The following is a 26836-nucleotide window of genomic DNA, read 5'->3' on the forward strand; positions in this document are numbered from 1 at the left end:
TAATGTGTTTATGATTTATAACTCTTTTTCATCAGCTTTTTAATTTTAGATGCACAACCTTACTTTTTGGTACAGATCTATTTACTATCTAGCAGTTGTGGGCGAGCTGGTGGGTAGCCAGGAAAGATGACAGCTAGCAGAGCTTAGGCAGAGGAGCAGATCCAAGTGCAGGTGGCTGTTGGTATGGAAGACGAGGCGGCAGCTGCTCTGGGGATAAAATCCAGGAGAGGACTAGGCAGGGTGAGGGAACATCCACAGGCAAAGGAGGGGTGACCTGTCTCAGAGAAGTTGGACATGCTTTGCAGCAGGATGACTCAGAAAAGCCTGCAGAGCTTTAGAAATGTTCATTTCTTGGTTTGGAACATGGGCGAAAGACTAGAACGAGGTTTGCCTGTTATTTGGGAGATGTTCTTTGTAAGAGAAGAAGAAAGAGAAAAAAAGAGATTCCAAATGTTTCAATGGGCATTGTGTAGTTCTCTCTCCTGCCTCCTCCTCTGTATTCCCCTTCCAGAAAGGAAAACAAATATCCATGAAACTGAAAAGCCTGCATTTTTGTCATGCCTGCTAGAGGGATGCCACCACTTAAATCTAGTTTCCATTATCTTAACTGTGCTTTTTAAGCCTCACATGTGCTGATATTTATTTTTCTTTTTAAAATATTTCTGGTTTATGTTTCCATAGGTTATATGAAACTTGCATTTTTGCTATTGTAGTATTTTGATGATAGGTGGTTAGCTAGATTTAGCCACCATTTATTGAACACTTAAAATTAATCTCTAAAATAGCTCTATTCAGGCATTTTATTATTTAATTTCATACCAACTCTTTTGGAAGTGGGTATTATTCCTTTTTTGCTAATTGGGGCACTGAGATTTAAGGAGACTGGTTAACTTTCCCAGTTTCCTACAGTTAGAGTGGGATAAAACCATGATTTCAACCTAGGTGGGTCTTTCTTTGAAGCCTTTGCATGAGCCACTGTGGAATAAAACAATCTCTATTCCTTAGAAAGATCATTGCATCCATCTTCTATGTTGTATTTATAACAGAACAGGTGCTCACTGCTCTCTTTACTGAGGTATTTTTTTTTCAGACTAGGAGGAAGGGATGGGAAGTACATTTACTGGCTACTCACCATCTGCCATATTACTTTGTATTCTCATGATCTTTAGAAAAAAATCCAAAATGGGTATTTTTTCCCTATTTTTCTTGGAGGGGATGGTTAGTTTCTTGAGGGAACTACTTAGAGAAGTTGAGTAGTTTGCCTAAGTTCAGCATGTTTATTTACTTTTCATCCAACATTTATACATATCTAGCAATTTCTGGAAGTCAGCCCATCCAGCATTACAAAGAAGAATAAGATATGGTCTTTGTTCTTAAGGGCCTCAAAACTTACTGAAGAAGACAAACACATAAACAGACAATTAAAATAATTTATCAGTAGGAATATAGGAGTATGTTCAACACTGCATGTGGTCACCTGGGGGACCATAAGCCAACCTGAAAAGAATCAAAGAAAGCAGGTTTCCTTCCTACTCGGGCTTTTCTCCTTTCGAAACTTAATTTCCTCCCCTCATTGTACCATGGTGCCTTCTAGATTTAGTGTAGTCTACATACTGAAAGATTCTGAGAGATTGTCAGAAACCCAGGTTGCACCGGAAATTAGGTTCAGTTTTTAAAACCACCCATTAACCATCAGGAACACCATTGTCATTTTCTTTTATTTATTTATTTTTTAATTATATACACTTTATTGCATGTAAATTATATCTCAATATACCTGTTGAAACAGTTTAAATTACAAAAACAAAAACTTTCATACCCTGAAATTCAATAAGAATTTTTTATATTTTCCAAAAAGTTCAACCATATGTTTTTGCAAGCTCAAAGTAGGCAATGAATTATTTCTTTGGATATGAAAATGAATTTATCTATGTTTGTCTTTCTTTTTTTTTAATTTTATTTTGTTATGTTATTTGGGTTTCCATTTTCCTTGAGTTCCAAAGCTACACTGGGTTGGAAGATAAGGTGTTTTCTTTAGCAAAGGTTGAAGAGCAAACAAGGAAATCCATCAAGACCCAGCAGTATGTGAGAACAGCCTACTAACTGGAATTCTGACTAAAACCTCTCTCCTTCCATTTCTAAGCATGATTTTTTTTTTGGCCAAAGGGGGTATGACCTCTAGCACCTTGAATTTTCTCCCCAAATGGGAATCTTATTTAAAGTGGACATCCTTCTTGGGGATTTTTCTTTCTCTTTTCTGATGTTTAGATGTTGTTACTTGTAGGTAGCAAACTCTTTTATGACTTTCTAGCCACTGTTTCTCAGATATAATTAAATTCTTCTTAATATGCAAAGCTCCAGTAAACACTCTTAGCATTACTATATGTCACTTTTTCACTCTCTCAGTTTTACACAAGTTTTACTCTTTAAAATCCCATGCAGTTTTCGGATTCACACTAAAAAACATTACATTTCCAAATAAAGAGATTTTCTGATGAGTATTTTAAAGACGACTGCTACTTAATTTTTCAATGTTTGAGTGGATGTATATGTCATTTTTGAAAGTTACTAGATGCAGCAACCTGCGTCATGCCAGATATGAGTTATCTAGTCTCCGCTGGATTTTGTCTCTCTGTCCATTGTAGATCATCTCGTGGTACACAGTGTATGTGAGTGGTAAATTCTTGAGGCTTTGGCAGCACTGAGAGAGAGATTTTAAGGGACTCGAACATAAGTGTTGAGTTCACATTCACGAAAATATTAACAGATAATAAAATAACTTAATTGAAATAAGACCAATTTATTCCAATCTGGGTGTTCATCATTTCATCAAATAATTTTTTCTCAAGGTTTTGGGGGTATATGTCATCTTTTTATTGAAGGACTAGTGTCTCAGAGCTTTCTTTTCTAATGCAGGTCAATTATTTGGCTAAAACCTGGTCAGAATTTCAGCATAATGAAATATATTTAGTTGCTTGTCTGATGATGGTTTCTTTTTAGCATTGCTTACTTTTTCCAATGGTATCAACTATAAAATTTCCACAATTTCCAGTTATCTATATATTAATAATGTCAAAACAATTTCTTTAAATATTTTCCATAATTTATTGAATTTCCAAAGCAGTTAGTTTTATTCAGATTGTTCCTTCTATGAAGTTGCTTACAGTTGCTTAGAAATTGAGAGCATTATATTTTTTAAATTATTGCTAGAGAGTTGTAATATCTGTCATTCATCTGGAGGCTAGTGGTTCAAAAACTCTGCTTTTAGTTAATTTTAATTAAAAACATTTGTATTCAAAATACTGCTCAATACCCAAATAATTGCTTACATTGTCTATAGTTATTTTTGCTAAGGGCAAAATAGCTAAGACCATAAATTACGATGGCAGGCACATGGTTTGCTGACAGAACTGTATAAAATATTGTTTTCATCTTCATGTCAGCTCTGGTACATTCATCTCTACGTTAATTCCTCGGGGAATCTTGTGTAAGTTATAGTTTTGAAAACATCCCCCTCACATTGAGCTCTGTCAGCTTACCTTTTCCTTACTGACCATATTATTCCTCTGAAAGAACAGATAGAAATTGAGAGTTATGTCTTAGCTACACTTGGGTAAGCAGTGCCAAAATAGTTACAGAGAATCTAAATATTAATAGCCATGAACCATTTTAGTTTAAATTGGATATTTCACAGTCTTACACCTGCAATATTGCAAGGTAGTTGTAAAAAGTACACAGAATTCATCTCTATAAATATATGCTCATTTTATATCTTTTACAAGCTGTTTCATAGATTCCTGATCCAAAAAGGCCATTAGTACCAATGACATGATTGATAGAATAGGTTATAATGTTTAGCAGCTCATTGGAGATGGCATATTTTGCCAGTTTAATTTACACATTTCTTAATATTTATATTATGCACATATTTCTAAGATTATGGGTTTTGATCTTGCCTTAATACCCCTTTCTCTTGTAAAATAGAATTTCTTTTTAGGAAACATATTAAATAGTGAAGATGTTTTCAATAAGAATTTTTAAAATGACTGGTCTTCTCCACCAAACATATTTCTGAAATTGGAACTTTATTTTTGCTTACTTCCAGCACATTTCACGGGGAATAGAAGTGTCCAAGAAAACAGTAAGGTATTAATTGATTATTCATTTTCTTCTAACAGTTTTGATATCTCCCAAATGGAAAATATTCCAGGAGATAGAAAATACTAGAACAGTTTGTCTGTAATGTCTACAAGCATATTCTCATAGAAAATTGAATAATAGGTCCAGTACCATTTAGTCTATTTTTTTCATTTTTCTCTAAATATTTATTATGTTATTTGAAGAAGCACATAGGATCCAGTTGTAGTTTCTTTGAGTATTCATTTTATTTAGATTCTCCAACCAAATAAAATGAAGGAAGAGGGAAGGGGTTGTCCTCTTGTTGTTTGGGTTTTTTTTTTTTCATTTTTTCTACAATTTTGTATTAAAATATTAGATCCAAGAGAAGTCAACAGTCTTTAGTACGAGATTCTATATTTTGAAAATGTGCGTGCGTTTGTGTATTTTAAAACAGTGACAAGTTATTTATGTATTCATAGGAAATACTGCTCCAAATAGATTTTAAGGAGGCAGCTCTCAAAATTTGACACATTACAGAAACTTACCTGATTAGTAATATCAAAATATTTCAGAAGATACATGGATGATTTAGTGCTAATCTGGTTTCACACTTCAGTTCACAGTGCTGTCTGGACAACATTGAACACTATCATGGTACAAGTCATACTGCTTCTTACCTCAGGGCACGAGAGATGAGCGAGATAGTTCTTGTTCTCAATGAGCTTATGATTCAGTAGAAGAAACAAGATAGATATATGAGCCCATGAAATACAAGGTGGGATCGGGCAATGTCTTATAAGCAGTACTAAGTGCCATGGAATAGAGAAGAAAAAATATTAAATGTAATTTGAAGTTGAGAACTTTTTGGGTATGCATTTTACATAAAATGCATATAAAAAAACTAAATGCAGATACGTGGACATTCTTTATCTCATGCCCCCTGCTAGAATGGGGAAGACTAGTTGGGTTTATTAAATACATGTGCTTAGTTGTTCTTAAGTTAAATAGGCTTTTATTAAAGCTAACCCAACAAAATATTTCAATAATCAAATACATGGGAAATAGTGTAGAGATGATGTTGAATTTTTTTTAAAAAAGGAACTTGACATGATGTATTTCATTTTTATATTGCTTAGTGAAGATTTGAAGAATTGTGTTGCACTGTTAGCAGTCTTTCAAAGTACGTCAATATTTTGAAGTACTGTCACTGATTGGAACTACCTTTGTGCTTTAAATTTTTAAAAATTGTATATGCGTATGTCCTAAATAAAAGTATTTTAGGTTGAATGTTTTAATTCTGAAAGAATATGTTGATAGATATTTTATAGAAATAAGTAATCATTATTAATGAATGCATGGTATGTTTCATTCAGTAGTATCCAAATCCAAAACACATGGAGTTGTCTGGCATTGCTCTGGTGCCAAAAATCATGATGTGACTCTGATGTAACCTGGTTTGTCCTGAATGACTCCACAAATAGTTCTGCAGACTTGCTCAGAGCCCATCTGGCTCCTGAGAAGCCTTCTGTCACTATGGCTATGATCCCAGATTCTGGAGACAGACTGCCTGAGTTCAAATCCAGGCTCCTCTACTCACTGTTTTTATGACCTTGGGCAAGTTGCTTTGCCTGTTTCTATCTATACAATGCTAAACGTCATATTGCCTATCTCATAAGGTTATTGTGAGGATATTCTAGATAATACAGGTAAAAATGAGCTGTTACAGTGTTTGGTAAGTAGGAAGGACTCAATTATTGACTATTTAAAAATAAAGTATATATAGATATAGATAGGCATAAATATCAGGTACCTGAAAGCTTTCTTCCCATAATGGTGCAAAAGCTTTTCTCAGGTTTTTTATACATTGTAAAAGTATATGACGTTTTGGTCCTTGCTAAGCTTACAGGATAATTTTTTAAGGAATTATTGGGAAATCAAACTATGTGGGATTTTCTGGTATAAAATTATATAATACCTTCCCACTGAGGCATATGACAGTGATTCCTAATTACCCATTACTAAATATTGATTTTCTATTATATATAAAATACATGAATTCTAAAAATATGGAGGCATGTCTAATTTAAGCACACATCTCACCATTTCCTGAAAGTCACCACAATGTAATGCCTAACAAACCATATTTGCCCAGCTTATAATGTCTGTCACCCAGAGTGATGTGTATGGTCAGCTGTTTCTCCACTCTTAGCCTCAGTGATTGGTGCCAGCTCATTGAAGTACTCCAGCTGTCTCTTAAACCCATCCTATAGGATCCCAAGGAGGTTCTTTTTCATGATCACACACAGGGAAGACAAGAACCTTAGGCAATAGAAATTGCTTGCTTATATTTATTTTCATACACACAAAAAAGGTCTTGGTTATTTTTATTTGGGCAACAGGAAGACCATGCTAGGTAGACCCTTGACATCATAAACAATCCTTCCTTCTGACCTCTGCATAGATCAGCAGACTGTGATCTCTGCAGAATATAGGATTAATTGCACCAAGAAAGAACATCTCTGAAATCTAAAATGTAGGCTTGGTCATTAGTTCATTTTGCATGCTGTGAAAGCTATATTTGGCATCATTAACAGCTGCTTGCATGAAGTGTTCAGCACTAAAATATGATTGGTGAACACTCAGAATTTTATTTCGTGGTATTGCCTGCAATTATGGAGATGTTGATAGATCAATTTCCATCTCATCTAAATCCTAAACTAAGAAATAAAGTGGTCTATAATATGCATGCCCCTTCTATTTGAGACTTTGCTAATTTTCTTGGTTTTTGATTTTTTTATTCTGAGGGCAAAGAAGTCTTATAGTTGATGTTTCCCTGAATACACATCATGATCACTTACCATCTTCTAAGTGCTTCAAGCAGCAATCTTGTTTTAGAATATTTCCACTAAAATACAGTCCCCAGAATTTCAGTGCTGATTAGAAAAAAAACATTCTAATGACCTCTTGACAGTATCTAACTAAATCAGGGGCAGGTGAACCTGGCAGAATGGGAATAGGAAGCTTGTTTCCAAAATGTTAACTTATAATTACTTTGTTATTGCTGTGGTTGTTAATAATGGTGGTCATGGTGGTCGATAAGCAGAGTGAATCGGTATGGTGTATGAGTAAGTTAACAGCCATTGGTATGCTAAATGATTAATAGCCAGCCCTCAAAAAAATAAATAAAAAGGAAAGAAAGAAAAAAAAATTCTGGCTTGTAGCATTTGCCATGGTATAAATACTCTCACAATGACTGTTTTCATGCTACCAACATGATGTCATTGAATTTGTGGTTGGAAAAAGATGCACACATAGAAGTCTTACTTGATTTTCTGCTCAGTGGGCTATATTGTTAAATAGTTTTTATTTACCTCTCTTTCACCTTAGGAATAGATAGTATGGTGCAATGCATGCATAAAGTTATCGATATGTGTCCTTGTTAGAATAAAAGCTAAGACCTCTGGACTTTCTGATGTATGCCTTTGACCAATATCTGGAAATAATAACCCAGAAAAACATTGAGGAAAGAGATGGTGGGTTGTGCTGTTAGGTAGCTAACTGGACTAGGCAGGAGTACAGAGATGACGTTCTAATCCAGACTGCTAATAATTATCTAGAAGATTTTGGACAGTTCACTCAGTAGTTCAACATTCATCAAACCAATTTAAATACCTGCTAAGTGCCAGGTATTGGAAGATGAGAAGGTAATGAGCACTGGGTGATGTATGGAAGTGTCGAATCACTCTATTGTACAGCTGAAACTAATGTAACGCTGTATGTTAACTAACTGGAATTAAAATAAAAACTTTAAAAAAAGGTAAACAGGTAGATAGATATTCTGTCTTAAAAGAGCTTGTAGCTTAGTGGCAGAGAGAAAAACAGTAATAATAACAGAGTGATATAAAGGCCTACATAGAGCTGAGGAAACATAGAGGAGGGAAAAGTAACCTGATCTTGCAGAGTCCTGGAAGGTTTCTGAGAAAATATGATTGTGTGCTGAATGTGGGAGAATATGTAGAAAGTAGACTGTATTTCCTAATTTCTGCCTTTTATTCCCATGATTTGTTCTTTCCATAATTGGAATCCTGTATCTCCCACTCCCCTTCACCCATTTTGCCCATCCTTCCATCCCCAATCCCCCGGCAACAATCAGTGCATTCTCTGTATTACAGGTCTCATTCTGCTTTCTGTTTATTTATTCATCTGTTTTTTAGATTCCATATATGAGTGAAATCATATGGTATCTGTCTTTCTCAGTCTGACTTATTTCACTTAGTATAAAACCCTCTAGGTCCTTCTATGTTGTCACAGATGGCAAGATCTCATCCTTTTTATGGTTGTGTAATATTCCATTGTATACCACATCTTCTTTATCCATTCCTCTATCAGTGAACATTTAGGTTGCTTCCTTATCTTGGCTATTGTAAATAATGCTGAAAACATGTTAGTTTTAATTTGGGGTTTTAATTTATCCATTTTGTTCAAATTGTCAATTTTATTGACATAAATTTATTTCTTGTATTATCGTTTTGACACCAGTGGGATCACTATTTATGTCCCTTTTGTTTTTACACCTGATACTGACCATTTGTGCTATAATTTTTTTCTTAGTCAGGCTTGTGAGATGTTTATTAAATACAGCAGTCTTTTCTGAGAATTAATTGTTGGCTTTATTTTCCTTTTATTGGTTTATGCTCTGTTCTTTATTTTTTCTCTTTTTTCCTTTTTTTCAGTTTGATTTTCCATTCTTTTTCAAACTTCTTGTGTTGGAAGCTTAGATTATTGATACTCAGTCTTCCTCCTTTTCTAATATATGCATATAATGCTATACATATATTGTGCATATATATATTTACATATGTATATATTCACACACACACACACACACACACACACACACACTATATCTTCCTTGTCCATTCATCTACCAATGGACACTTGGGTGGCTTCCATATCGTGGCTATTGTAAATAATGCCAAAGTAAACATAGAGGTACATGTATCTTTCCAAATTAGTGTTTCTGTTTTCTTTGGGTAAATACCAGTAGTGGTATTTACTACTGCCCATGTTTTAATTGGGTTGCTTGGTTTCTTTTGGTTTTGAGTTGTATCAATTTTTTAAATATTTTGGATATTAATTCTTTATCCAAGATTCATTTGCAAATATCTTCTCCCATTCACTAGGTTGCCTTTTTGTTTTGTTGATGGTTTCCTTTGCTGTGCAAAAGCTTTTATTTTAGTGTAGCTCCAATAGCTTAATTTTGCTTTTTTTCACTTGCCTGGAAAGACATGTTCTAAATATATTGCTAAGGCTGATATGTAAGAGATTACTGCTCTTGTTTTCTTTTAGTTTTATGGTTTCAGGTCTCACATTTAGAAGTTTGATCCATTTTTAGTTTATTTTTGTGTATGGTGTAAAAAAGTGGTCCAGTTCCAGTTTTTTGCATGTAGCTGTCCTGTTTTCCCAATACCATTTATTGAGAAGACTGTCTTTTCCCCATTATATCTTTGCCTCCTCTGCCTTGGATAAATTGACCATATAAGTGTGGGTTTATTTCTGGGCTCTCTATACTGTTCCATTGTTCGAAGTGTCAATTTTTGTGCCAGTACCATACTGTTTTGATTATTATAGCTTTGTAGTATTTCTTGGAATGTAGGATTGGGATACTTCCAGCTTTATTCTTCTTTCTCAAGATAGCCATAGATGTAGAAAAAGCATTTGATTACATTTGTTCATAATAAAAACTCTCAACAAAGTGGGTTTAGAGGGGACATACCTCAACATAATAAAGACCATATATAGCTAACCTCATGCTCAAAGGTGAAAAACTGAAAGCTTTTCCTCTAAGATCAGGAGCAAGGCAAGGTTGTCAACTCACAGCACTCTTAATTCAGTATAGTAATGGAAGTTCTAGCTGCAGCAGTCAGACAAGAAAAGGAAATAAAAGGCATTCAGATTGGTAAAGAAGAAGCAAAACTGTCACTATCGATGACATAATACTATATAAAGAAAACCCTAAAAAGTCCACCAAAAAAACTTAGAACTAATAAATGAATTCAGTACAGTTGCAGGATACAAAATTAATATACAGAAATCTGTTGTATTCCTAAACACTGATAATGAAGTAGCAGAAAGAAAATTTAGAAAACATCCCCATTTACAATTGCACCAAAAAGAATAAAATACCTAGGAATAAATTTAACCAAGGGAGTGAAAGATCTGTACTCTGAAAACTCTAAGGCACATGGACACAAACAAATGGAAAGACATTCCATGCTCATGGGCTGGAAGAATTAATATTGTTAAAATGTCCATATTACCCCAAACAATTTATAGATTCAGGGCAATCCCTATCAAAATACCAATAGCATTTTTCATAGCACTAGAACAAATAATTCTAAAATTTGTATGGAACCACAAAAGACATCAGCAGTTATTTATTTTAACGTTTGTATATAATTGCTATATTTAAGCCTCCTGATAGGTTCATTTCTACGGTCTTTTCTTCTGGTTTTCAGAGATTTGCTCTTGTCTCTTGTGTGGTTGGTAATTTTGGATTGGGTATCAGACATTGTGTATAAAAATATTTTTATGGCTGTGGATGGTAACATATTTTCCCAGAAAGGATTGATTGTCTTTTCTTCTGGAAGGTACTGAAATAGGAAGAGATTAGCTTGATCCAAAAAGGAACTGAAATGACTCAAAGTTGCATTTCAGTCTTTATGAGAGTTTGCTCTTTTTGGTTTCCCCTTTCTTTTAGGATACAGCCCTTCAGAGTCTTGACTGAAAGACTGGGTGTTTTTCCTTATGGGTCCCAAACTCCCAATTTTTGTCTCCCAGTCCATAATACTGCTGAAAGCTCTGAGCCACAGTTTTCTGCTCAGCCTCTTTGCCATATATTGCTTATGAATAGACAGTTGTCTCAAGTGAAATGCATTTCTCTTCTTTCCAGATCTTGATCCCTCAAGTTCTAGCTGCCTTAGTCATTCTCCAATGCCTTCAAACATTTCCCCTCCTCCAGCATTTATTATTGTTGCTGGAAATATTAGTATGATACAAGCAACTCTATTATAACTGAAATTAGAAATACTGCCATTGAAAGATTTTAAACGTTGGAATGGTATCTGATTTGCATGTGAGAATGATATTCCTGACCATCAGTAACCTCATCTTTACAACAAAGGATTTTGATAAAAAGTGTTCTCTAAGGCCCTTTTCAACCCCAATATTTTGCAAGTCTTGAGAGTATTAGTAGATGTCATTCCATTATTTCAAGCTGTAGAAAGCCCCAGGGCTTTTATTATTAATTACTTAAAGTTAGAAAAGAGCAGGCTCTAGGGAAAATGACCAATAAGCCTTTCATCTTTGGTGTCTTCTTGTGTGGCTTCTTTACTACACTTCTAAGTTCCAGGTGCATCCTCTTGTTTCTGAGTCCTAGAATTCTAGGCACCCAGAGTATTTTTCAGTAGCCTGACCACTCTTTCCTCATGTGGTGGTATGACATTCCACACCCTCTTCTAAAGTGTTTTTACTCTAGCTCAGCATTGTTAGTTCAAGACCCAAGTTTGGTGTAGGGCTCCCTTAAAAAAAAAAAAAGTGTTTTTACTCTTGAATTAAGTTCCACTGCGCTCCTTGCCTTTTACCAACACACATTTAAAAAACTCCTATTCCCTCAGTATGATTGTTTAATTAAGCATATTAACTCTAAATAATAGAAGTTCCTATTTAATGTTACATTCCCATAGCAAAGAGTGTTCACTTTACAGACGTAGCAATATTTGATTGTGTGACAAAAAGCAGAGCAGGATTTCAGACTCTACTGAAAAGGAGTATTTGCATAAGGGGCTTTCTTGGTATTTGTTAAATTCCACTTCAAAGTTTTATTGGCTACTCTGCAGACATTTAAACTTGGTTCTGGGTGTGAGACAAAGTAAGGGATGTTGTAAAGAACTTGGGAAATAAAGCAAAGTTTATTTTATCTCTCAATTAAAATGGAATTCTCAATTAAAATGATTTTTTTTTTTTTACTTAGAGTGAATACTCTCCCATTTGAGAAGTTTTTAGAAGCGCATTATAATGCAAACAATATGGTTAACTTTTAAAATTTTTATTTTTATGTACTTTTCTACATAGTGGGGATCATTCATTATTTGAATATTGCCTTAAAATTTCTACTTAAATTATACGCATGTTTTTCATGTTGTAACTCTTGGTAAGCATTATTTTATGTGTGTGTGTGTGTGTGTGTGTGCATGTGTGTGTGTGTGTGTGTGTGTATGACATTTTGTAATGGTACCTGTTCTTTCTAGGGTGGATGTTTATTTAATTGTTTCCTTATTGTTGGACTTATTTTCTATAATAAATAACATTCTTTGCAGAAAATATTTTTAAGACATGGTTATAAATTGCAAAACTAAGACATTTAACTTCCTGTTATCCTATCACTACTCTTGATAGGCACCTAAATTTTTCTTTACTACATTTTATTCCCTTCTTCCTTCTTATTTCCAAAAACTGAATATATGTCTTATTATACATATATCATTCCTTCACCGCTCCTACCTGTTGATCTTCTCATTTTTATTTATAGGCTTGTCAGGTATGGAAGATAGTCATCTCACACAACCCACATCTCTCTTTTGACCTGATCATAAATATTTCACTTTTATCTTCCCCAGCAAAGCATCTCTCTAGGATTTACTCTCTTGTTCTCTATAGTCAGTAGGCCTTCACCATGCTGTAGCTGGCTAGGACTGATTGCCTTCCAGGTTCATTAGGACATGTGTGTAGACTGGAAAATTAACTAGTGAGTTCAAGGTGAAAATTCTTGGCCAGTATGGGGCCTGTGAACAGGATTCTTTTGAGTTTGATTAGTGACACAAGATTCCTAATATCATAGTCAAAGACATACCATTACTACTGAATATGCAAGTAGTAGCTCTAGTCAACTGGTTAATTTTTAGCTAAAGAGTTAAAAGACAAAGATACACTATAACTTATGTTTTTTTGTTACCTATTGAAGAGTTTAAAAGATATTTGCTGACAGTGTTAATGAAATTTCTTTGATTTTGACAGGCTGTGAGCTTATTGAGGTCTAGAAACCCCAGCAAGTGGTACAGTTTCCAGCACCTACTAGATAAGTTTTCATTGACTAGCATTCCATGTGCAATATAATCATATGGCAAAATATTTCACAGTGATTTTTAAATGTTCATTACTTCTTCATTTGTTTACCTCGATTAACCACATTCAGTGATTTTGTGATTGTTACTTTCTAAACAACTTCATTGAGGAGTTACAAATAGCTATTCTAAACCCTTTAGAGTCTGGGATCAGTAGATGTTAGTTAAGTGGATAAAGTTATTTTGATGTTTTGAGGCAGAACAACTGTTATCTGTTTTGGAGCCAACATACTGTATGGCCTTTTATAATTCCCTCAATTTTCTGAAATTTATGTTTTCTTCAGTGTATAGCAATAGTAGCTTAAAACCACCACTGGCTTTTTTCAAGGCATCTTGCTGGCTAATTTTATAAAATTTGAACCACAATAGATATGAATGAAGAATCATTTGTGGCAATGCTCTTTTCCAAATGTTCCTTTGCTTTAAATGCCATATCTGAATATTAAATTGTTTCTCCAGATGTTATGGGTTCATATTTCCTTCTGGCAAATTTAATTTTTGGTTCCTGCCTATGTTTCTCGGGATTTGTATTATTTTTCTGTCTTAGGTAAGGTTTTTATAAATGTTACATGTTTTAGAGTTTGGATTCCATTCGCATAGAGGCTATTTCCAACGTACTTTTGCTCATCCACTTCCTCTCTTGAGAATGGGGGGACAAAGTTAGCTCTCTCTCCCATTCTCTGATAGGGAGAGGGCAACTATGGTTTTTTTCCCTCCTAATATGTTGAGCATGCTGACCCCCTCACCTAAACCTTAGGTCAAAGGGAAAAGCAGTGGTTGTTTTTAATTGGATGATTGCTACCATATGCTTCTCTTTTGGTGAGATCCAAAGAAAGAAAGAATGGCCCCTCCAAAAAAATAGGACTGAAAAAGGGCCTGTGGAGCATGTAATGAAGGTCCAGCCTTTGACCTTTGATGACAGGCATGTCATGATGTGAGTTTTAGCTCTTTCACCTACTAATGGTGTAATCTCAAGTGAGCCATTTAATTCATCAGGGACTCAGGTTCCTAACCTGTGAAATTATTTTGATCATTATTTTTATGATGGATAAGAGTAAGTAGCTTATTACTTTGTTGTAAAAATCACTTGTGATAATTGTTCTAAAGTGCTTGGAGTGGTGCCTGGCACATATTATTATGCACATAATGAATATTAGCTAAAAAATATTAACGTGATAAAATACCCCAAGAGTGAAAGAACAAATGCTCTGCTTCAATTAATAAAGGATTAAACCACTTGTAAGTCTAGGATTCTTAATGACTTATCTCAGAAATTTGCTCTGGAGAAATGGGCTCTGTCTCTACCACAGAACTGAGGAGATGTTCTATCATTGGTGTCTGAGGGTAGCCTAACTTAGAGTCCTGTCACCTGCTCAGTTGCTCTTGTGAAAGCTTAGGTTCTCAGTGTAACTACTGTATCACATTTAATGACTGTGTACCATAAACCTTTCTCACCAAGGGGCATTTCTCTAAAAGCAAGCCCAGAAGATGGAGATGGTGGCCAGAGCCCAGGGCGAGCTTCAGCAATCCGTTCACCAAAGGAGATGTAGCATGTATACCTGTAGCTGAATGGGTCATGGAGCTAAATAGACAACTGAAAAGGAGAACTTGCATCCTTCCACCCCCTTTTACCTCTTGCTTTCTTTAGGGACAGTCTTTTGGTAACTAATTTTATCTGTTCATTAAAGTTTAGCAATCATGACAAGTGTTACAAATCAGTGTTATTTCACTGTAAGCAGTCCTTGATCTTGGATCCTTTCAGTCTGTATCATTTAACACATTTTACTTTTAGAGAGACTTGGAAGCACACATTTCAGGCAAGTATCTGAGGCATTTTATGGATTTATAGAGCCAGCTACCTGACAGTGTTGTCAAAAGGAGAAGCAACACTGTTGGATGATGCAGGTACAGAACCAAGCCAAGTAGTTGGTTAAATTGTTCTTGTGGTCTTCCTTTGAGATCACCTTATTCTGGGATCCTAAGAGAGTTGAAATGTTTCTATTTTGATGTATTTCTCTGAAGATCACTTTAAAAAATCTTCAGGAGTGACATTTATTAGTCTTGTATTTTCTCTGGTCTTGAAAACTTTTGCTCATCAAATGAGAGTACTTTGAGAGAATATTTTCTATAGAAATTTTGTATTTTGCTCCATTAAAATCCTCATTTTTCACATTAAAGTGTATGCTCAGATAAAACAAACCTCATGGAGAATACATGATCTTAGGATCACACTATCTCATTGCCAGGCTGAGATTTGCATTTATCTGAAAATTTGAGTGTTGAATCTTCTTAGCTTTGAAGTTACTCTGGATGCTCCGGGGGGGGGGGGGGGGCGGAGAGAAAGAGAGAGAGAGAGAGAGAGAGAGGGAGAGAATGTGTGTGTGTGAGAGTCAGTAACTCTGAATTACTTGTTTAAATATTGCACTTCCATAAATGTATGCTTGAGAAGGCAGCTGCCTTTTATGCAAAATACATTTTCACATATAACCTTGCTTTTTGAAATTGTTTTCTTTTTTTATTCAAAGAATTTACAAAATCATTTTGTGGTTTGAAAAGTGGTTTTGGTTTTATATAAAATTTTATATGTTTAAAAATTAGCTAATAAGCAGTGACTTACTTTAACAAGTAAAAAGCTTTATTTTCTAGGACCATTCAACAATTTAGTTTGCTTATGACAATCCACTTTTCTTTGTTAAAAGATAATATTTAACATTTATATAGATCTCACAGTAGTGCTTTATGGATGTTAACTCATTTGATCCTCACAATAACCCTGTGGGGTATTACAATCCCCATTTGAGAGATGAAGAAACTGAGATACTGTAAATTGTCTAAGGTCACACAGCTGAAAAAGTGTAGGAACTAAGATTCAAAACAATATAGTTCTAGTCTCTGTGTTCTTAAATGCTAGAATAAGACTTATTTATAACTGATATAATGTAACTGGTCTAAACATTAATAATATTGGTTTTATATTCCACTTACATATAGTTTTTATCATATGTAGTTAGTAGTTGTTGCTATGTAAAATATACTTGGAGTTAATAGAAACCTTGTGTATTTCTGGTTTTTGTTACTTAACACCAGCAACAGAATCTGACTGCCTCAAAGTGCCTATAACAGGAAGAATACAGTCATGAGCCTCAGTGTATGCAGCTAAGTCTGGTCACAACTAGAATACATCTCATGTATATTTTATAAACTACAGAGTTACAGTTGCCACAACCAGAAACTTACTCACATATTTATACTTTTATACATATATATGTGGATGTCTCTGTGTGTGTATAAATACCATCTAATAAGCTGATAATTTATACTTTAAATTAGACATTAGAATTTTAACAAACCTTTTTTTTCTTACATATGTATTAAGTTGCAAAGTTAATGTGTGTTCCGTGCTCTCATATGGCTTAACCTTGTTTATGAGCAAGGGACGTAATTATTACAAATACTTATAGACTAGAGAGAAGGAAAGAGAGAGATCTTTACTTGCTACTATACAAATTTTATTGTAATAGAAATTGTCTTTCCACACCCAAAACAGTTGATTATTACCCAAGGAAAAGGTACCCACATTTCACCCCTGTGGTAGCTACTATTTAATGAACTTTTTTTTTTTTTTTGAGAGGAAGACCACTTTTATTGCCCCTCCTGGACCGACGCCCAGTGTGGGCGGGGCAGGAGGGGTTACAACCTGCTCTGGACAATAAAGGTGCCCTCAGCGGATGTGGGCCATGTCGCCCAGAAAGGGCGTCTTCATGCAGCCGGTGCAGAGCTGACCATCCAGAGCGGCGCCTCATGCTGTAGGGAAATGTGGCGCAGGTAGAAGGTGAAGTCACACGGTAGTTGAGCAGACAGCTCAGTCCTGCAGCTCCTTCATCCAGGCCGCCAACACCTGCTGCGATTTGGCGTCCTGGTACGTCTGCATGCGCTCCAGCAGCCCTGTGAGCGCCTGCTGCCACGTCAGCGAGTGCATGTACTGCTCCATGTTAATGATGCGGATCTCGCGCTCTAGCTCGGGGATGATGGCCCCCGTTCGCCAGCCGTGCCACAGCATGAGGTCCGCCAGGTCACTGTACAGGTGGTCTCTGAAGTAGAGCACGCGGGGTCTATGCCATTCTGTCAGGCGCAGGAAGTCATACAGGTTTCCCTGCAGATAGATTTTGCCCTTCTCTGGGCAGGTGATGCGGTCCCAGTGCAGGGAGCCCTTTTCATCGAGTTTTCTGAAAGGCTTGCACTGGCCAGTGAAGAAGCTGGGTTTGTCTGCCTGGACGATGACCACGTCGAAGAGCTGACGCCAGTCGGGACCCACCATGTGCCACATCCCCTTGTCCACGAAGCTGAAAGGGCTGTTGGTGAAGAGGAACATCTGCTTCCCATGTGCCACCAGGTGGCTCAGGACAGCGAACGTCTCGTCCCCTCTCAGGATGTATTTCTCCATATCCCGCTCGATCCACTGGTACATGAGGCCCTTCACGTGCACGTCTCGAATGGCATCCGTCACATCCTTGTAGAGGAGCTCCTGGTCAAACTCCAGGCTGTGCCCCAGGAAGTGGTCTACCACACAGGACAGCAGGGCCATCTCTGGCAGCGAGAAGATGTCCATGAACTGCTTGATGGAGGGACCCTTGCCATAGAAGCTGCTCACCTGGTACAGTGGGATGTGCTGGGTGCCCCCATATAAATCGATCACCTCCTCGTCAGGCACAGGCTGGAGGCCCCTGGAGGCCGTCCCCAGCTGCACGTAATGGAAGGCGTCGATCTTCATCAGAAGGCTCTTCTGAATGTCGTAGTGGAGGCGTCGGATGGCAAAGCTGGGGTCATAGTCATACTTCCGGATCCCCTCTGGGTACTTGTAGTGCTCAATCAGGATGTCACGGGCAGCCCTGAAGATCTCGGGGTGCAGCGTGTCTGCAAACTGGGCCAGCGTGTAGTCGTAGTCGAAGCCGTAGACTTCGACGTGATCACGCAGGCTGATCTCGTTGTTGGCGTCCTGAACCGCTGGGTTCAGGATACTACAGACCTTGAGGGGGGCAAAATGTCGTGCACCAGTCTCCGCATGTCCTGGTAACGAGCCCACAGGTGCGTGCTGAGCTTGGCGCCGCCAGCAGGCACCAGGGGCGGGCGCGGAGGGCAGGGCACCCGGGCAGTGGGCGCCAGGACCCGGGGGGCCGCAGCCAGGGCAGGAGGGCGAGGACAAGGAGGCTCGCTGCCCCTCGTGGCCCCTGCAGGGCAGCCAGCACCGAGCGGCCGCCCGCAACCCCGCATCCGCCATGCCAGCTGCGCGCCGCCTGCGCAGCCCTCGGCCCGTCGGCCAGTCCGCTGCCCTCCGACTGCCTTTAACGAACCTTTTACATGTGAGGATATATGAACTACTCTCTTTCTCTCCTATCTATCTGTCATCTATTATCTATCACTTTTTTCAGTTCTTATATTTAAACTTCATGATGGCAAGGGTTTCATTAGTTTTGTTCACTGATGTATCAAGCCTTTAAAATGGCTCCTAGTACATGTTGGCACTCAGAATATGCTTTCAGAATTGAATAGAATTGTCTATTATAAGGTATTTCTCTTTATCTTCAATATGACAAAAGAGAAAAGTGAGGCTCAGAGAACATGAGTAATTGACCCAGTGTCGCCTGGTTAAGTGACAGAAGCAAGAGTGCAGCCTCTTTTCAACTGGCTCTGGTCCATACTCATCATACGTGATGCTGTGTCTAAGGAGTCTCTCAGCACATTGGAGGGGAGCATCATCTGGGGTCCTTCAGACCACAGGTATTCCTGGTCTTTCACAGGTGTAAAGTCCTAGCTGAATTCAGAGTTTGTTTTTGTTTTTTATGTTGAACAGTTGTGTGAGCATCCATGAGAGCTTGGACTGTTGGATTACACTATACTTCATAAGACATTTTGCTTAGTTCTTTGAAGCCTTCCTTCTACTCTTTAAATTAAGAGGAGAATATGGCCTAGCCTTTGGGAGGTGGGGATGATAACATAGGGGGACATAGAATAAGTAGCAGTAAACAATGAAATGGCAAAGTGGTTGGAGAAATGGGTTTCAGGAGATTGAAAGGCAACAGTCAGGAGTTCCAAAGGAAGTAGGAGAAACTAATAATACAAGAAATGTGTAAGAGTTTTAATTTGTTATAGGTGAAATTTAATTTATGATAGAATATTTTCCTCTATAGGGAAAAGGCAATGACGAAAAATTTTTTTAAATGTTTTGTTACTCATATTTAAGTATCAGGTATATCGTAGTACCCAATAATGTTTATTGATTTAAACTAAATAACCACCATGTTCTAAAAACTTTAACAAATACATGAAACTCTTTAGTGGACTAAAACCTAAAAAATAGGTATAACCTATTTTGTAAGTTTTTTATTTTAACATATTTTATGATTTCACAGTTGAGAGGCTTCTTAGAAATTGGTCTATAGCCGAGTATAAGCTTTCAGGTTTATGTTCCCTTTTGCAAGCACCACGATTTTTAGTAATCTTTGAGTATTTCTGATCTTTTCAATTAACTTAGAATATTTGCATTTAAATATCCATTGTCTTGATTCAGGAAGAGCTAGCAACACATCCCAAAAGGCAACCAGATTTGAACAACCATGTAATACATTTCTGATTTACATAAGTATGTTCCACCTCAGAAAAGTTATCTAAATGACAAAACTCACTCATTTTTATTTTAATGCCCTAAAGGATAGCCCAGATAAATGGGAACTGGATTTGAAGCCTGAGTAATAACACATTTTAGGATGAGAACAGCCATCATTGCTAGTTTTGAGTGTTCATCATGTGGAGAGTACGGTTTTAGGCACTTTAACAAGACACTAATTATCTTTCAGGCTGTTGGATAAATACAAATAAGCATGTAAAACTAGATCACTAGGCTCATGAATTGAAATGGATGTAAATGGACCCCAGTGTGGAAATCTGAATTATAATGAGAGTGGACCCATCTAGGTCAACATCTTTACTTGTCATCTTGTCCACTCACCTTTTTCTGCTGGAAGAAGAAAAAGAAAATGGGCCAAAACGGATATATGTAATGCTAGGAACTTTGCTCTGTTGGTTGGATTAAACAGAATTGAAATGGGTTAGCTACAGAACATGTAATGGAAGGGGTGCAATTTTTAATAACATTTAAAGGGAAAAGGGAAAAGGAAAAAAGACACTTTTACATTGCAGAATACATAAGAGGCCTTTTAGATGTTAGGGATGACGTGAAAATCCAGAGGTTAAAAACATGGCAAGAAATACTGGACCACAAATAGGTTTATCTAAATTGAAAAAAAATGAAACAGAGGTATCTGGCAAGGAAACAAGACAAATAATATTATTTAGTGAGGAAATGAAGAAGGGGTCCATGGGATAGTGGTGAGATTAACACATGTTACCCAGTTCACCCTTTTCATAGTATGTATAAACAGAGTCAAACAGTTTATTCAGGTAACTGGATTCCACTGAAATGTGTGATCATTTTTCTGGCTGACTGTGAAATGGAGGGATGTACAATTGGATTAGAACCTTCATGAGAAGACATTCATAAGGAAGCAACGAGAGCTTTTCCAATTGCCTATTGCTCCAAGTTCATATAGTATTCTTACCTTAATATCCTCATGATTTGGTTTCAATCCCCTCGCATTCTCCAGGGAGGCTGTTTTTACCAATATTCCGTCTAAGATATGCTCGATATGCTCACACCTCTTTATCAAAATGATAGCCATTGTGACACTTCTAGCTCCACGGGCTTTCTCCAACTATTCTTATTAGCATTGATTTCTTTTTTCTTTTATCTTATCTGACACATGTGACTAGCACTACACGGAATAACATTTACTTTTTTTCTCTCTTTTCTTTCGTGCATGTTAATTTTATCTCTCTCGCCTAATCAGAAGGTCTCAGTTCAAAGAATAACCATGAATACAGAACTCAAGGTTTCGATTGATCTTGCGCAGCCCTTTTATTTTACAAGAAGGGAACTTTGTCGAATGGAGTTATAGTGATACCGAGTGCATACTATTTGTCAGACAGTTGTGACATTTTAATATGTATCACTTAATCACCCTAAAGATTATAGATGGTATACTATTATTGTCACCCCCTTACAAATAATAAGACTGATAATGCAGGGGAAAAAGGACTTGCAAGAATACACAGCTAGTAAGAGACAGTGCTGGGATTTCATTCCAGACCTTCTGGCTCCAGCTTTTAACTTCCCAAATCAGTGACAGAGGTAGAACAAGAACCCACAAGTCTTCTCTCCATTTCAGGGCTCTTGATTGTTCTAGATACTTTGCACCAGTGTACCTCCTACACAAGTGCTATAGACGGAATGTTTGGGCTCCCTGAGATTCATATGTTAAAACTCTTATCTCTCCAATATGATGGATTTCCAAGGTGGAGCTTTTGGGAAGTAATTAGAATTAAATGAGGTCTTGAGCTCACAGCTGTCTTCTTGCTGTGTTCTCACATAGCAGAAGGGGCAAGAGTGCTCTGTATCTCTTTTATTGTTATTTTTATTTTTCTAGCTTTATTGAGATATAATGGACATGTAACATTGTATAAGTTTAAGGTATACAATGTGTTATATACTGTAAAATGACTACCACTGTATACTGCAAAATGATTATCACTATAGCATTAACTAATACCTTCATGTCACATAATTACCATTTCTTTTTTGTGGTGAGACGACTTAAGATTTACTTTTTTAGCAATTTTCAAGTATTTAATACAGCATTATTAACTATAATCACTATGCTCTACATTTGGTCTCCAGAACTTATTCATCTTATACCTCAAAATTTGTACCATTTGACAAACCCATACCCTCATTTCCCAAACCTTTCATTGTTCCCCTAGCAATGAACATTCTACTCTGTGTATATTTGTGTGTGTGTGTGTGTGTGTGTGTGTATAGATAGATGATAGATAGATAGATAGATAAATGTTTATCCATTCCTCTGTTGAAAAAAACAGGTTGTTTCCATATCTTGGCTATTGTGGAATAATGCTATTATGATTGTGGGAGCGTAGGTAACTCTTTGTGATCCCATTTTCACTTTCTTTGGATATATATTCAGAAGTGGTATTGTTGGATCTTATGGTAGTTCTATTTTTAATTTTTTGAGGAACCTCCATACTGTTTTCCATAGTGGCTACACCAATTTACATTCCTACCAACAGTGTGCAAGTGTTCCCTTTTCTGTACACCTTTACCGATACTTGTTATGTCTTGTCTTTTTTTATTATAGCCACCCCAACAGGTGTGAAATGATATCTCATTGTTTTGATTTGCATTTTTCTGACGACTAATGATGTTGAGCACCTTTTTCATGTACCTACTGGTCATTTGTCTATCTTCTTTGGAAAAATATTTATTCAGTTCCTCTGTCAATTTTTTAATTTCATGGTTTGGTCTTTTGCTGTTGAGTTATATGAGTTTTTATGTATTTTGGATATTAACTCCTTATCAGATGATCTGAATATTTTCTACCATTACATAAGCTGACTTTTTGTTTTGAGGATTGTTTTACTGTATAGAAGCCTTTTCATTTGTTGTAGCCCCATTTGTTAATTTTTACTTTTGTTGCTTGTGTTTTTGATGTTATATCCAAAAAACCATTGCCAAGACCAATGTCAGGGAGATTTTCCTTGATATTTTCTTCTGAGAGTTTATGATCTCAGGTTTCTGTTCAAGTCTTTAATCCATTTCAAGTCAATTTTTGTGAGTGGTGAGTAGTTATGTAGTTAACTCTTATTCTTTCCATCGAGAAACCAATGTGTATAGTGTTTAATTGAATGGTTTCAGGTCGCAAAATGATTTGGTGTCAAAACAACTAGATTTTCTGATGTGTCAAGTAGAAAGTTAATTTATCAAAACCTCTCTATTGCCCAGTTCTCTTCCAATATACTCCTTATCTTGAATTCTTTGGAAGTAGTATGCATTATAATTTATCAGGAATGATTTAGATGTATTCCTGTCGAGAGACATAGAGATGGATTTGATAAAATTCTCTGAGGTCCTTTTTGCCTTAGAGTAAATGCTCTTTATCATTCTAAGCTTCTTACTTCTGTTATTCTGAGTAATAGTTGAACTTAATCCTGTGGATTCCCCAGAACAATTCATGATACTGTTTCCATAGTTTATGTACTTGGAATTTTTTTTTCCTACGAGTCAGGCTGTATTCTCTCTTTAACTCAGTATGTTCTTTTTCACTCTGCTGGTTTGACTTTTACCATCATAGTTTCCCTTTTTATTTCCAGAGTTTATAGACTGTCACCAGACTTTCCTCTGTGTCCTTTAGCCAAGTCATCCATACTTTGCTCTTCTAGTCTGTTTTAACAGGCTTCCTGTTACTTATATCTCTGTTCTTATACTTCCAATTTGTTCCAGATTTTTTGGTAGAGATTCCCCTACACCAAAAGTAGTATTCCAGGTGCAGCCACTTGAGAATTTAGTGGAGAGAAATCCTTGAAGCTCTTTTTATTGTGAAGTCTTTCCATCTGCCGTTCAAAGTAATTCTTCCACTTGGGCTGCCATTTTGGAGCACAAACTCACCTGGATGGTGACTGCTGTCTAGCTTCAGCTCTTTTCCAATGGGTCCTTCTCAGAAGACCTCTTTTCCACATTTTTTCCCCTGTGGGTATCTGTGTTTTCATTCATCTTCCCCTAGCTGGCCTTTTCCCAAACTGCCTCTCGTTTTGCTATTTGAGCCCAAAATCTGTAACTCCTCTCAGACCATCTGTATTATTTCTTTGTCCTTGCTGATGCTTTGCAATGTCCCCCAGCTTTCTGTATCTGCAGATTTCATTACATACTGTTTACTACATTCTAAAGATCATTAATACAGATGAATAAACAGAAAAGGGGACCTTACTCAGACATCTGTGGAATTTCTCTAGACTCCCCCCACAGCTCAATGCCATTATTTTATTTCACCTTTTTGTTTTTTTGGCCAGTGTTTCATGTAATTCCCTCTATGAGCACCCTATTCTTATATCCAAGTGACTGTATATAATGTGTGCTTTTCCTATACCACTTTATAATTATATAAACAATTCATCAGGTTTGTCTGATAGTGTTTATCTTTTATTAAATCCAAGTTTTACTGACAGTTTCCATTATTCTCTGGATCAGGGAAGCTCTGTGTAACAGTGTACATGTCCACTCTGCTTTCTCCTCAATTTATTATTGTTTTAAAACATTGAATGCAGGGATGCCTGGATGGTGCAGTTGGTTGAGTGACTCTTGGTTTCAGCTCAGGTTGTGATCTCAGCATCCTGCGTCAGGCCCTGTGCTCAGCACAAAGTCTGCTTAAGATTCCTTCTCCCTCTGCCCCTCCTCCCCTCTCTCAAATAAATAAATAAATAAATACATCTTAAAAAACAAAAACAAAAAACCTTAAATGCATATGGAAGGCCCAAAAGATCCACATAGGCATGTGCAGTTAATAGGAATTAACAACAGTCTTTCCAAATGTTCATCAGTTGTCTCTGATTTTGAGTGATGATGATTTATATCTAACTTATATTGTAAAATCAAATGAATAGATTTTTTAAATTGAATAACCACCGTAGTTATATTTAGAGATCTGTGATGGGCTGTCATTGTCATATGATGTAGTGTATATTACTCTTTATGATTAAAACAACACTGAAGGGCAAGTGTTTTCAGGTACACTACTGATCCATAAGTTACTTTCATGAGAATTAGGAAAAGGTGCCCTCTCCAGAAGGATGCAACCCATACCTGGACACACAGCTGGGAGGGCAGAACACAGGCTGGATTTAAGGACCCTTTGACATTTCCAACCAGATTTCTTTGTGTTGTGGTACAACAGCCCAAACGTATAAATGGCAGCCCTGATTTTTCTTTTCTTCATTTATTTTATTTTTTTAAGATTTTATTTTTCAGTAATCTTTACACCTAATGTGGGGCTTGAACTCACAACCCCAAGATCAAGAGTCACATGCTCTACCAACGGAGCCAGCCAGGAGCCCCAACAATTTTTTTTTAAGTAAGCTCCATGCCGAGCATCGAACTCGCGACCCTGAGCTCAAGACCTGAGCTGAGATCAAGAGTTGAATGCTTAACTGACAAAGCCACCCAGGCACCCCACTTCTCTTCTTCATTTAAATGAAGAGGAATAAGATACCTGTAAGAGTTAGATTTGGGATTGAAACCGATCCAGTTTCATTGATGCCATGTTACTCTTCCTCAAGTGGTAATTATGGATCTAACTTCTGTTTCTGTAATTGTAAGCTAAATTCAAACATTATTTTGTGCCTTTGTTTACAAAAGAATAGATATAATTTAGTATATAACCTTTTTTTCAATATTCAGCTACAATATTGTTTTTTCTTCCAGTCTTCAGATCCACTGTTTTTATTATTATCATTATTATTTTCTCTTATAGTATCCAAGAAAGAGTCATGGAGAAGAAGCTATAGTCCTCTGGTTTAGAGATTCTTTTCACTGTACTCAGTGACTGGCTGAACCATGTTCACCTATCCCCCGTTTGCCTATTTGTCCATTCAACACTATACAAACACACTCATTCATGATATTAAATACTGGTCAATTCAGCCACATGCCACTCAAGTGCAGAAATGTGACTTAACAAAGAACGTTTTGAATCCTTTGACTCTGACTTAAATTATTAGATATACCTAAAAAGGGATAGAGGGCTTGGGAACTGAAATGTGTATGCACACACACACTCATTATACATATACATAAATGTCTGTAAAAATATATTTCCATAAAGCAAATATAGTGTAAAGGAAAGTATTTACCAAAGCATCGTATCTTTTAATTGTCTTTCCTTTTCTTACCATTTTGCTTTTATTGAAATGTGTCTCCCACTTTAGCCGTAGAGCTTTTCCTTGTTGAACAGTGTCGTTTTCTTGCTCAACAACTCTGACATTCAGGTAAATGGAAAGAAAATGGATATGGGAGTTGTGTGTTTATAATGCCACTTTGCCACCCTGAAATCTATGCAGATAATCTACTTGGAAGGCTTTGCGCCCCGGTGGAATACAGAACCGTGTAAGTATCCTGCATTGATTTACAGCACCTGCTACAGCTGCTTGGATCTTGGCAGGCATTTTCTCTGCTGCCAAATGCTGTTGCAATTGCTGGGCAAATCTAGATGGAGGTCATATTTACTGGACATGTTTATAATCTGCAAAGCGATCTAAGCCATCGAGGGCTAATTTCCCAAAGATCAATGACTAAGGGAGGATTTCAGAGGTTATCGTCTTTATCCAATTTCCTGTGTCTTGATGAGATGGCTGAAACCTGTTTGGAATCTTTCTGATTAGAAACTCTTCTGAGAGTCAATAAAGAATATGACATTCATAAATCTAAATGAGAGGTGTCTTGGCTGCCTACATGGTGATTCATGCCGTAAGCCTTTTCCTTGCCCCTAACAGGGTGTGCTATCGATGAGACAAGGTCAGATTTAAACCAAAAGTCTTGAGAGGATTTGTTCCCTCCAGCTGAATTCAAATGACTTTTT

General features: G+C 36.7%; 1 protein-coding gene and 1 pseudogene across 2 annotated transcripts in view; one reads left to right on the forward strand and one right to left on the reverse strand.

Moving 5' to 3' along the window:
- Positions 1–26836, forward strand: part of NRG1 (neuregulin 1) — a 1087163-nt gene that overhangs the window by 308044 nt on the left and 752283 nt on the right. The window lies entirely within an intron of this gene.
- On the reverse strand, positions 17023–18579 carry LOC114196786 (5'-nucleotidase domain-containing protein 2 pseudogene; annotated as a pseudogene).

Source organism: Eumetopias jubatus, unplaced genomic scaffold, assembly GCF_037043125.1.
Source record: "Eumetopias jubatus isolate StellerSeaLion01/CBP00866 unplaced genomic scaffold, mEumJub1_p1.0 scaffold_2, whole genome shotgun sequence".
Lineage (NCBI taxonomy): Eukaryota > Metazoa > Chordata > Mammalia > Carnivora > Otariidae > Eumetopias > Eumetopias jubatus.